This window comes from Phaseolus vulgaris, chromosome 3, assembly GCF_000499845.2.
Source record: "Phaseolus vulgaris cultivar G19833 chromosome 3, P. vulgaris v2.0, whole genome shotgun sequence".
Lineage (NCBI taxonomy): Eukaryota > Viridiplantae > Streptophyta > Magnoliopsida > Fabales > Fabaceae > Phaseolus > Phaseolus vulgaris.
In genome coordinates, this window is record NC_023757.2 from 22,045,064 (window position 1) to 22,057,190 (window position 12,127).

A 12,127-nucleotide genomic window follows, 5' to 3' on the forward strand; every position below is an offset into this window, starting at 1 on the left:
TTCTATTACTGCTATAAAATCTGTTGCAGCTGATCTCTTCCACAAGAACAACCAATTGCAACATCTCTTGCAACATCTCTTGCAAAATCTGTGAGTGAGCTTTTCTCTGTTTTCTTCTCTGCCATCATGGACTCAACTCCTCCCACCTCAAAGAGAGTCAAAACTAGAGCTGTAAGGCCTGGAGGAAGGCTAGAAGGATGGTTTTCTGGAGACAATGATCTAATTGAGAGATATAGGTTTGAAACAAGCACCAAAGTGATAAACAACCCCTAGGTTGTGTGCTTTGATTGGCTGAAAATCCAAAAGATGGACAATGTCAGAAGGCTCCTCAAAGATCAATCCCTCAGAAAGTTCCTGGAGATGAAGGGAAACATCTACCCAGATTTAATAAGGGTGTTCTACACAAATCTCAAGTTTGAGGGAAACAACCTAGTTTCTCATGTAAAAGGTGTAGATATGGAGATAACCCATGAGGTATGGGCTGCTGTTGCTGGTCTAAAGTACTCAGGCCTCAGGATTAACAAGGGAAACCTTGGAGTAATGGAGGATTTCAACAAAATCCAATACTACAAAAGTTGCTTGAAGAACCAACATGCTCAAGTTAGGACTTGCTCGGTTGGAGGCCTAAAGCTTGATGAAAGGTTGCTAGCCCTCATTGTGACTTGGATTCTAACACCAAGGGGGAGCAATCATTTTGTTCTTACTGAGGAGGATCTGGTGTACATCTTTTGCATCATGAAGAAGATCAAAATCAATTGGATACACATCATCAAAGAGCACATGCAACAGGCAATGAGGTTAAGTGACTATCACTATCCATATGCTGTTTTGGTATCTAAATTTCTACTCTATTTTGAAGTGAACCTAGAGGATGAAACATCTGAGTTGGTCAAGTCAACTCAGGAGTTGAACAATGGGTCACTCAGCAAAATGGGTTTTACCAAAGTAGGTGGCAAATGGATTAGCAAAGATGGTGACTTTGGTGCCTCATCTAGTGCTGCTACTGATCATGAACAAGATGAACCTGCTGATATGGATTTTCAACATGAAGATCCACCTGAAGCACATCAAGATGCTGGACCTAGTGTTGGTGTTGGGAATCAAGAAGAAAGGATGCAAACCATGTCTCCTTTTGAGAGACTCATGATGAATAGGCTTGATAGCTTTGAGGAGAATCAAAGGAATCTCCATGATCTCTGTGTCAGCAATTTCCAGAGGATTGATAACAGGTTTGACAACATGGATGCACGCTTCATGACTCTAGATGAACAGATCGAGGTTGTACAGAATCAAATCTTTGATCTTCAATATGCTGATGATGATGAATGAAGAAAAACAACTGGTTGATGTATCGAAACAACCGATTGTTTTTTTGGTGGTTGTATCAGTTTTCTATTTTTGCTGTTTAATTCTGATGTATTCAAAACTATTATCTTGTTTTATCTCTTCTCTTTGTCTATTTGTGAAGACAAATAGAGGGAGATATATGCTGTGTTTAATTTTTTAGTTTTTTTTTTCTACAAAACAGTTTGGATGAGTGAAACCTTATAGGTTTTGCTCCTATATTTGTTTGTTGATTACTCTGATATTATGCTCTGAAATTCTATAATTGTTTCTGTGCTAACCAAATATCAGGAGTTCTATGCTTTGCTTAAAACTGTGCTTTGCAGGAACTGCTTCAGATTCAATCAGGTACAACACAAGCATCAGGGATTTGTCTTCAACAACTAGGGGGAGATTGTTGAACCAAGTGGTGTTCAAGTTTTGAAGAATTCAAACCCTTTGAATGATGTTTAAGGCTTGGTTGTGCTTGCTGTTGTTGAGCTGTCTTTAGTTAGGATCTGGGGTAGTTTGAGTTTTGTAATCCACTCTAGATTGAATCCAAAGCATAGGCATTCTCAATCTTTTAAAAGAAAAGTGCTTTTCAAACTAAGTGAAAAACAACCGATTGTTTTGTCGAAACAGCCGATTGTTTTATACTTAGATGTTTTTAGAAAAGATTGAAAACTGTTTTTCAAATGGTTGAACTGTTAAAACCAAAACAACCGATTGATTCGAGGAAACAACCAATTGTTTGTTTTGGTACCATAACACAAAAATGGTTTTTGTTTTGGCTGAGCTTTAAATGATTCTAACTGTTTGCGCTCTAGTCTTTAATGCTTTGACCAATCTTTAAATGCAATGAATAAGTTTGTTAAGATTTGATAACAAACATCTTTGTATAAATTCAGAAAAACAGATTTGAGAAATAACAATCTTTTGAGAACAACAAGATTCTGATTTTCAAAGAGTTGAGATTTCTTAGAGATTGATATTGATCAAAGAGTGTGAGATAGGATTTCTGCTTGTATTGATTTCAGATTTTCTTTTGTAACAAGTGTAGTCCTTGTATCTGTTGAACAAGTTTCTTCTGTGTGTTTGCTGAGAAGTGTTGTGTGTTCTTGAGGGGATCAAGATCAACATTCTTAGTGTTGGTGTGTTGGCCAAGAGAAGTGTGTGTCTTGAGGGGATCAAGGTCACTTTCTTGGTTGTGTTGTAAGTGATCTAGGTTTGATTGCTCAGTGGAATTCCTCAGTGGTTTCTGAGAAGGCTGGATGTAGCTCTGGGTTTAGAGTGAACCAGTATAAACATCTGTGTGCATTCTCTCTTCCTTAACTCTTTAAATTCAGTTTTGATTTTGTAAACTGGTATAAACAACCGATTGTTTCTGCGAAACAACCGATTGTTTTTCTGGTGCTGTTGTTTTTGCTTATTGTTTTGGCAAACTGGATTCCTTATCAATTGTTTCTTGAGATAATTTCATTCTTGACTTAAAAGTTTTCGAAATCCCTCTTTAAACCATTCACCCCCCCTCTAGTTTAAAGCCATCCATTCTAACAGATAGCATGAGGTTGGGGAAGAGGACTTCATTTTCACTGTAAATACTTTGTGGGAACATAGTATTAGATAATTATTTATATAATGTATTTGTCCAAATTATTGTATTGTATTGTAATGTATTTATTATGGCAAAAATTTATTCATTTTTACTTATTTAGGTTATGTTATATTAAATTTATTAATATACAAGAAAAGTATGTAAACTTATGCTATTACACTATATTTAATTTCATTTCATCAACTTTATAATTTATATATATATATATTTATATATATATATATATATATATATATATATATATATATATATATATATATTGTTCCTGCCGGTTGACCAGATTATGCTTCGAGCATAGCTAAGACTTCGCGTATCAAGGACTCCTTCTTCCTTGTTCCAGATCACCACCATTCGCCGTCGTGAGTACCTGAAACAGAGAGAACAAAGGGTGCCCTAGCGGCCGTTTGCACTCCGACGCTCAAGTTAGTAGGCAGAAAACACTATGCACCTCTGTATCGGAACACCGTAAGTGTGATGTTCTGAAGGCGCGTAACTGTATTCTAACAAAATTCTCTCTCGTGCTCAAGTCACTTGTGCGTACAGTGTGTAAGCTAGCGAATGATTCGAGCGTGTGTAAGAGTGTAAGAATGTAAAACGTACCTTTCTAAGCATTCAGAAAAGCTTATATACCTTGGGTTTCAGTGCTACTGCCACGTGTCACTCATGACTTAAGCGCAACTCCACGTGGAAGGCCTTAGGACGCTGTAACCCAACTTATGGAAATCCCAGCGCGTAAGTCTTCCCTCTTCGAAGTGCATCCGGCGCAGGGGGTGACTACCTGGTTGCCAACTCATGCGCCCCAGCTTCTAGTCACTTGCCCTGGGAGTATCTCAGCCTTCCTCTCGCACCATGCACGTAGATTACCCCTGGGACGTGGCCCTCTCCTGGGTCGTGTCTGTCCCAACGGTTCTCCAAAGATGGCGTGGGTACTTCACGAGTCAGGTCACTCCCTGCTGGTACTGGGAATATGGCCTTGAAGCCACCTTTCTCTTCTCTTTATTACTGTTCTGAGGTGCCGAGGCCTGAGGCCTCCATGCCCGTACCGTGGCCTTTTACTGTGTCGCCCCCTCCACGGTCTTCCATACCCGTGGGTATCGAGGGTTGGCACCATCTGGCCCAACGTACGCTCTCAGGATGACGAGCCACACCTTTAAGGTGGGCGACGCCTAAACCTACCGCCCAAAGCTGGCAACGCCCATACCTGGCGATGCAACCTGGCGATGCCCATACCTGGCGACGCCCAAGGCGGTCGACACTTACTTTCCTCCTTGGAGCCCCTTGGTGGGTCCCATCGTATGTTTGACTTTGGTCAACGCCCGAGGACGGGTCGGTACGGGTCAACGTAGTAGTAAATTACAAAAAAAAATAAACGTCAATTTATTTTGGTTATCTTAGGACATGAACTGAAAAAAAAAACTATTTTTTAAACATTTCTACTTTGGAAAAAAGTTGACTATCCCAAGACGAGTAAGGAGAAAGAAAAGGAAGTCTGTGACTAAATGGGTATGAAGAAGGGCGAAAGGATCGGGACAGTTATGCAGAGTGAAGTGTGACAGGAAACAAAGAGAAATGTGATCTAAGAATTAAAGTTGTGAGACTTTTTAACATCTCTCTGTTGTCTTAAGTGGAAATGGAGGATGGTTACTTAAAGTACATGTTAGTGGAGGGAGTAGTACAATCCAAGTATGGAGATGGCGGGGATTAAATAGTAGGTAGAGGACAAGTGGAGAGTCGGGGTGGTGGAAAGATACAAAAGAAACATGTGGTTTGAGTGAAACACATCAGGACAAATTTTGCAGAATTTATTCAAATTCAACATAGAAGAAGAGGTGAGATGGGTATGTGGAAAGAGAGGGAATGTGTTATGAATAATTGTGTGTGCAAGCGTCTAGGTCCTCTCGTAAGAGATTTCGAAGAACGATTAGGCTTTGGACAAAAGGAACATTTAGGTGGCTTCCGATTATACCAAGAACGAGAACAACGATAGAGAATATGATAGAGAATTGAGAAAAGGAAACAAGGTGCATATATTATTCATATCTCAAATAATAGTTCAATACTCTATTTATAGAGTACTAAAGATTACAAATGATAGAGATAAATGATAGAAAATGTTAATTAAATCCTAACTAATTAAATCTCAACTAAAGGTAAATGATAAATGATAGAATTACTAATTAAATCCTAACTAATTATATCCCAACTAAAGATAAATGATAAATGATAGAAAATACTAATTAAATCCTAAAACTTTAGAATATAACAATGCCCTCCCCATAACAACATTCTTTCCCTCAAGAATGGAACAATGGGTACTTCTGAATCAAATCAAAGTAGAACTCCCAAGTTGCATCTTCAGGAAGTTGGTGCTTCCATTTCACTAAAACCTTTGTGACTGCCCTTCCTCTCCTCTTGACTGTCATGTGGTCAATGATAGCTTTAGGCTCTTTCGGTTGTAGTGGGTCTTCAGATTGATAAGGCAACGTAGTGGAAACCACCATGTCGCCCACATGTTTCTTTAGTTGTGATACATGGAAGACATTGTGAATCTTAGAATGCACTGGAAGTTCTAGCTTATAAGCTACCTCTCCCACCTTATCCAAAACCTTGTAGGGCCCAAAATACTTTGGGCTCAACTTAGCATTTGGTTTGAAGCTTACGGATACCTGCATGTAAGCTTGCAACTTAACGCAAACCAGGTCACCAATCATAAAACCTCTCTCGGATTTGTGTCGATTCGCTAATTGTTTCATGCTCTCTTGTGCTCGTTTTAAATGAAATTTTATCACTTTCAACATTTGTTCTCTCTTGAGAAGGCTTCTATCTACCAATTCAATGCTGGATTCCCCCGGTAAATACGATAAATGGATAGGAGGTGGTTGACCATACACAATTTCATAAGGGGTGGCTTTTATGGCTGTATGGAATGTGGTATTATACCACCATTCTGCAAGAGGAAGCCATTGCACCCATTTGTGTGGTGAGTCAAGACACATACATCTCAAATAAGTTTCTAAGCATTTATTCACCACCTCTATCTGGCCATCTGTTTGGGGATGATAACTTGTGGACAGTTGAACTTGCACTCCTTGTACTGCCATAAGCTCTTTCCAAAATTGGCTCACAAAAATCGGATCTCTATCACTGGTAATGGTTTCCGGACATCCATGTAACTTGAACCAAAAATGCTTGAGCAACACTTCTCGTCGTATATGGGTGAGTTAGGGCCATAAAATGGGAAGCTTTGCTCAGCTTGTCTACCACCACAAAAATGACTTGTTTAGCTTCTTAACGCGGCAACCCTTCGATGAAATCCATGGTGATGTGCTGCCAAATGGTTTGTGTAATGGGTAGAGGTTGTAGAAGGCTTGGAGTAGCAGCGGTGTCATATTTATTTTGCTGACACACAGAACACCGTTGGATAAAATGTTTGATATCTTTATTTAGGCCTTTCCAATAAACCACTGCCTTGACCCTTTTCATTGTTGCATTCATACCCGAATGACCGCCCTCCGCTGAGGCATGCAGCCACTGTAAAATCTTCTTTCTCAATATTCCATCTATCCCTACAACCAGCCTGCCTTTTCTTCTAAGTTCATTATTTTCCCATGTATAATGTTTATGGGAACTTGTATTCGCCTTTAACTCTGTTATGAGTTTCTGTAACTGAACATTTGTAATCCATGATTTTTGTAGTAACTCAGATTGTAGTTGTAAGGTAATTAAACCTTTGCATTCCATTACGTCCCTTCGAGATAATGCATCAGCTACAACATTTTCTTTTCCTTGGCGATATTCTATGGTGAAATCAAATTCCATCAGCTTGACTAGCCATTTTTGTTGAAATTCGGTGGACCACCTTTGGTCTAAGATGTATTTAAGGCTGTAATGATCCGTCAACTGAAATAAAACTTTAAATTTTCCGCATTCCAGCTGCGTGGGATGGTGTTCCCCTCTAGAGTCTCTAGATTGTACGAACCATTTCCTTTGGCTTTGGTCACTCTAAAGGGCCCGGTCCACTTGGGAGACAACTTGTTCTCCAACTCGTAAGGATGGGCCTTCCTCATGACCAGATCACCTGATGGCATTCTCAAGGAGCTCTTCTTGGATGTTTGGTAAAATGGTGCGAAAGCTTATGGATGAAATGGGCAAGGTCCTTCTAGGAGTTGTGGTGACCTTGAAGGTGCATGAAGAGTATGGAAAGATGGGAGGTTCGGCCAGCCCTTTGATAGATGGTGAAGGAAGATTAAAACCTAGAAACTAGGTAAGGAGCAAGTATGGCACAAAATGGGCAGCATAACATTACTCAATTTAATCTTGCAAATACAAGTGATAGGCTTCTCCTTTTATAGGCTAAGGAGGCCGTAAATGTTAAGCTAAGAGAAGATGAAATGTAAGCCAAATGAAATGGAAATGTGAAGCACATGGGCCACATGGAGCACATGGGTGCACATGGCTTCACAAAACCGTCCCTAGATTAGTGAAGGCTTCTAGAAACCTTTAGCTAATCAAGGTTAACTCCTCCTTAATTCTAATGTGCAGAAAAATAAACATTTGTCCACATGGCTATGCTATTTACACCCCAATTAAAGCTAAACTACACTTGATGGGTCTTCACGGAATATGTGCTAGTATGCCACTCTCCCATTCATAGCTTTGATCCAAGTCTTCTTGTCCTAGACGCTCCTAGCTTGGTCTTCTTGTCCTAGACGCTCCTAGCTTGTCCTAGACGCTCCCAGCTTGATCTTATATGCTCTAGAAGGTTGTGCTTGGCCCTCTTCCATCATCCCCTCCCTCTTGAAAAGGATTTGTCCTCAAATCCAATGCTTTTGCTTCCTAGGGGGATGGTTGTGGCTGGATGGTGTCCATCATCTCCTCCTTCTTGAGAAGATCTATCCTCAGATCTTCAGACATGATCTCGGATAGCAGCCTCTTGCTTCGTCAAGGTGTGTCCTCCCGGATCAAATGTCAATCTATGGGAATCTTGAAACAAAGCGAAGAAGTTAGTGTGAGCATTTGGAGAAAATTTAATTGTGTGAAGTTGCCATTTTTGTTTTTCTTTTGTTTTTGGCAACTTCTCACAATGTTTCCCTTTTGATGGTTGTATGTGTCCTCTAATCCTCTTATGTTTTCTAAAATTTCCAATAGTAGTTACTTTTCCCTTAGGCATAATTCCTTTAGGAGATGGTAACAACTTTAAAAGGGCAAGAGGACTATGTTCACATACAACTTCAAATGGAGAAATATGAGTAATCTTGTGGACTACTCCATTGTATGCATGCTCAAAAGGAAAAGGATTCTTATCCCAAGAATTGTGGGTGTCCCTCATGATTTCGTGAAGCATAGAAGGAAGAGCTATGTTTTCAAATTTTGGAGCTCTATCCATCACTATTTTTGAAGATAAATCATGGAGGCTTGTCACTTTTCTTAGGAAGAGTTTATCCACATCCATGAAGAAGGAATCAAAACCTTTTGTTGTCCTAGGAAGCTCTAATATGAAATGTGTGTCTTCCCAAGGATCATTTACAAAAGGTGAAGGAGTATAGAGTTCTTGAGACTTTGCCTTGGTGTAGTTTGAAAACAAGAATTGTACCTAAAGTAATGTCTTTGAACCTCTTTTCTCATGGGTGACAAAAGTTTTCCTTTTAAAAGCTCTAGAGTTTTATCAACTCTAATTTGGCCCATGAGTTCTCCTTCATGTAGACTTTTTCTCTCATGTGTAAAGATAGTCTCGTTGGTACAACCATTGTTTATGAAAATTTGTACACTTTGCAATGGTTGTCTCAATAAGACATGACAAGTTGCTCTAGGCACTACTTCACACAAAACTTTGTTTTTGTAGATGCTTATAGATAACTTGACATTCTCTTGGGGATATCCTAGCACATTTGAGAAATAGTCTTTATCTATGCAAGCTTCTTTTAAAGACTCTTCTCTTTTGCTTATGCTTGCAAGTGTTCCTTTACAAGAGGTAAGGCTAGGTTGTTCAACAAGAAGCATGTTTTCAAGGGTATTTTCAATGTGCTTGTCTTGTTGAATGACCTTGTGGGTAGGAACACTCTTCTCCCACGCCTTTTGTTTCCCAAAAGTTTTCTCTTTTTCTATTTTCTCTTCATCCCCCTTATGTTTCATTTGTATTTGGTCTTTTACCACTTGGGAATGTGGTAAAGGGCTAAGTACAAACTTTTTGTGCTTGTGGATGAAGGAAATCTCGTTAGTTAGACCATCATGCAAGGTTTTCTTATCAAATTGCCATGGTCTATCTAATAAGATGTGGCAAGCTTCCATAGGTACTAGGTCACATAAAACTTTGTCTTTGTAGTTACCTATAGAAAACTTGATTTCCACTTGTTTGTCTACACGTAGTTCTCCATTCTCATTGATCCATTGTGAATTGTAAGGTTTTGGATGAGGAACTACTTGTAGATTTAGTTTCTCAATCAATCTAGTGCTACAACAATTGCAGCATGATCCACCATCCACAATAAGAGAGCATATATTTTCTAAAACATTGCATCTAGTATGAAAGATGTTCTCTCGTTGTGTCTCGATGGATGCACTAGGTTGATTGTGGAGGATTCTTTGAATCATCAATAAGTCCCTCTCCAAAGGATTTATCCTCTCTCCTTCCCCCTTTTCTTGTGTACTAGGTTCATCCTCACCACTAGTGTATTCATCTTTTCCTTTTAAGAACAAAGCCCTTTCGTTTGGACATTGCGCTTGCACATGCCCTCTTCCAAAACACTTAAAACACTTGGTGTCCCTAGCACGGATGGATGGAGTGGAGGCATCTTTCACTAAAGGTTTGGTAGTTTCTTTGGGTTCGTCTCTAGAGGCACTACCTTCCCTTTTAAAATCTTTCTTGGGATAAAAGTTGGAGTAAGAACCCACCCTTTGACTTGAAGTTTTGCGCAAATTTTGTTATTCAACTTTAATGCAAAGTTGAACCAAGTCATTCAAGTCTTGGTGGGGTAGAAGTTCTACTCTATCCCTTATCTCAAGGTTGAGCCCACTTAGAAACCTAGATATGGTGGTGATTTCTTCCCCTCTAATGGATGCTCTCATCATGTAGAGCTCCATTTTCTGCCTATACTCTTCCACACTCATGTTCTTTTGTTGGAGTCTTTGGAGCTTGTCCATTAACTCCCTATGGTAGTAGGAAGGTATGTGGCGACGTCTTAGGGCTCCCCTAAGGTCATTCCAATATTCTATGGGAGGCTCCCTATGAAGGCGTCGGTCTCTCTCTAGAGAGGTCCACCAATACATGGCATTACTTTGGAAACTAAGGGTTGCTAAGGGTACCTTCCTTTCTTCACTCACCCTATGGCAAGCAAAGAGTTGCTCTACTTTCATCTCCCAATCTAGGTATACCTCTACATCTTCCTTACCATAGAAATGGGGTAGGTCTACCCTTACTTCCCTTGGGCTCTCTTCCTCCCTTTGCCTATTTCTTCTAGGGGGTGGTTGATAATAGTCATTGATTCTAAGGCTACCCTCCCCTAGAGACTCATTACTTTTAGAATGGGATGTATGAGTATGAGATTTTTATTTTTATTTTTGAGACTTCTCTTCCTTGGCTTTAGTCAACTTATTGATTTTAGTCTCATTCTCCAATTGTCTAAATGAAATCAATTGCACAGCTTGTGAAACTTCTTTCAAAAGAGTTTTTAAAGATTTTACTTCACTTTTAATAGACTTTGCAGAATGAGAAGAAGCAGACATGACTAGAGCTTTGTGTGTAGAAGTATTTTACTTTGAGAAAATTTAGGGAAGTCAAAGAAGGTAGTCTTCCAGGTAAGGGAGGTGAGTCACAGTGGACTACTTAAATACCAAGCCTTACCTTAGCCAAAGACTATCCCTTAATGCCTTCACACAAAGTTTTCTCTTGGTAAACCACTTAAAACACAATTAAGTTGGAGAAATCAAAATTTTAATGCAAGAAAACAATGCAAACTAACTAATTAACCAAGCAAAAATTAACAAAGCTTTAAGCAATACAAGACAATTAAAAACGTAACTATCTAAACCAAGAGATGCAATTAAAACAATTAACAATTGCTAAACTAGATAGTTCTACACTAGTCGGCCCTAGGTGAGGCTTCTTGGACACTTGGAGCCCTTGAAGACACACTCACCGTCTAATCACGTAATTAAAGAAGTAATTAACAAAAGTTAAGTTGCAAAGGAAATAAAAGAAACTCCCTTTGTTGATCTTTTTTTTTGCTATTGGCACTTCCTTGGTTGTCTTTTCTTTGTTGGGCCTTCCAATGTTTGTGGTGTTTTTGGTAGGTATTTGTTTTCTGCCCTTGCCTTTGTTCCTCTTAGAATTAGGGAATTAATTCTCCAATCCAGCACCTTTCAAGCAAACTAGACCTCACTCAAGTCAAATTTCCACTCAAATAAGCACCAATTGAGAATCAATCCACCACCAAATTTAGAGGCCAAGGAATTAAAGCAAGAAACAAATTAATTGGAAAAGCAGTACCACACAAATGGAATTAAAATGTGACAACTAGAAACAGTTCCAAAGAAATATTAGACAAGAAAATAAAGGTACTCAAAGAAAGGTAGGCACACAAAATGGATCCTAAGAATAGCGCTAGAATTGATTTCAAAATCAAAAACAGCACCACTGAAAAAAATTGTTGTGGGCCAGAGAGCGTGATTTTCCCCGATTTATGCTGAGCTGTCCTTTTAAGATTTGCTACTGAAAATTTATATGCCAATAATTCAAGATCTCAACTAAATTCTGGCGTTGGTTTCACTACAAACGCATGAACCATTGTTTTTTAATAAATTTTCTAAAATCAGTGTTCAGTTACGCCAGTTGTAGCGCTAGATTTGCACACTGTTTTTATAATATTTATCATTTTTTTTCTATTGACTTTTTTGAACTGATTCTTTTTTTGTCTTTTCTGTAACACCTCAATCTTGCATAATCCAGAGGATCAGAAATTTCCTATGTGAAAAAATAATTTTCTTAAGCAAAACAGCCAGCACAGAGTTATGCAAAACAGGAGATTCTGTAAATCTGGAAAAAAACAGCAAGATATACCAAAAGAAAAACACAATGGAATTGGTGAAAAGGAATTTGTGTAGATCTAAACACAAATATGAACTCAAGATAAAAATAAAAGGCACCAAAGGATAAAAAACACAGCAGATTCAAATCAAACATTTAGACCAAAA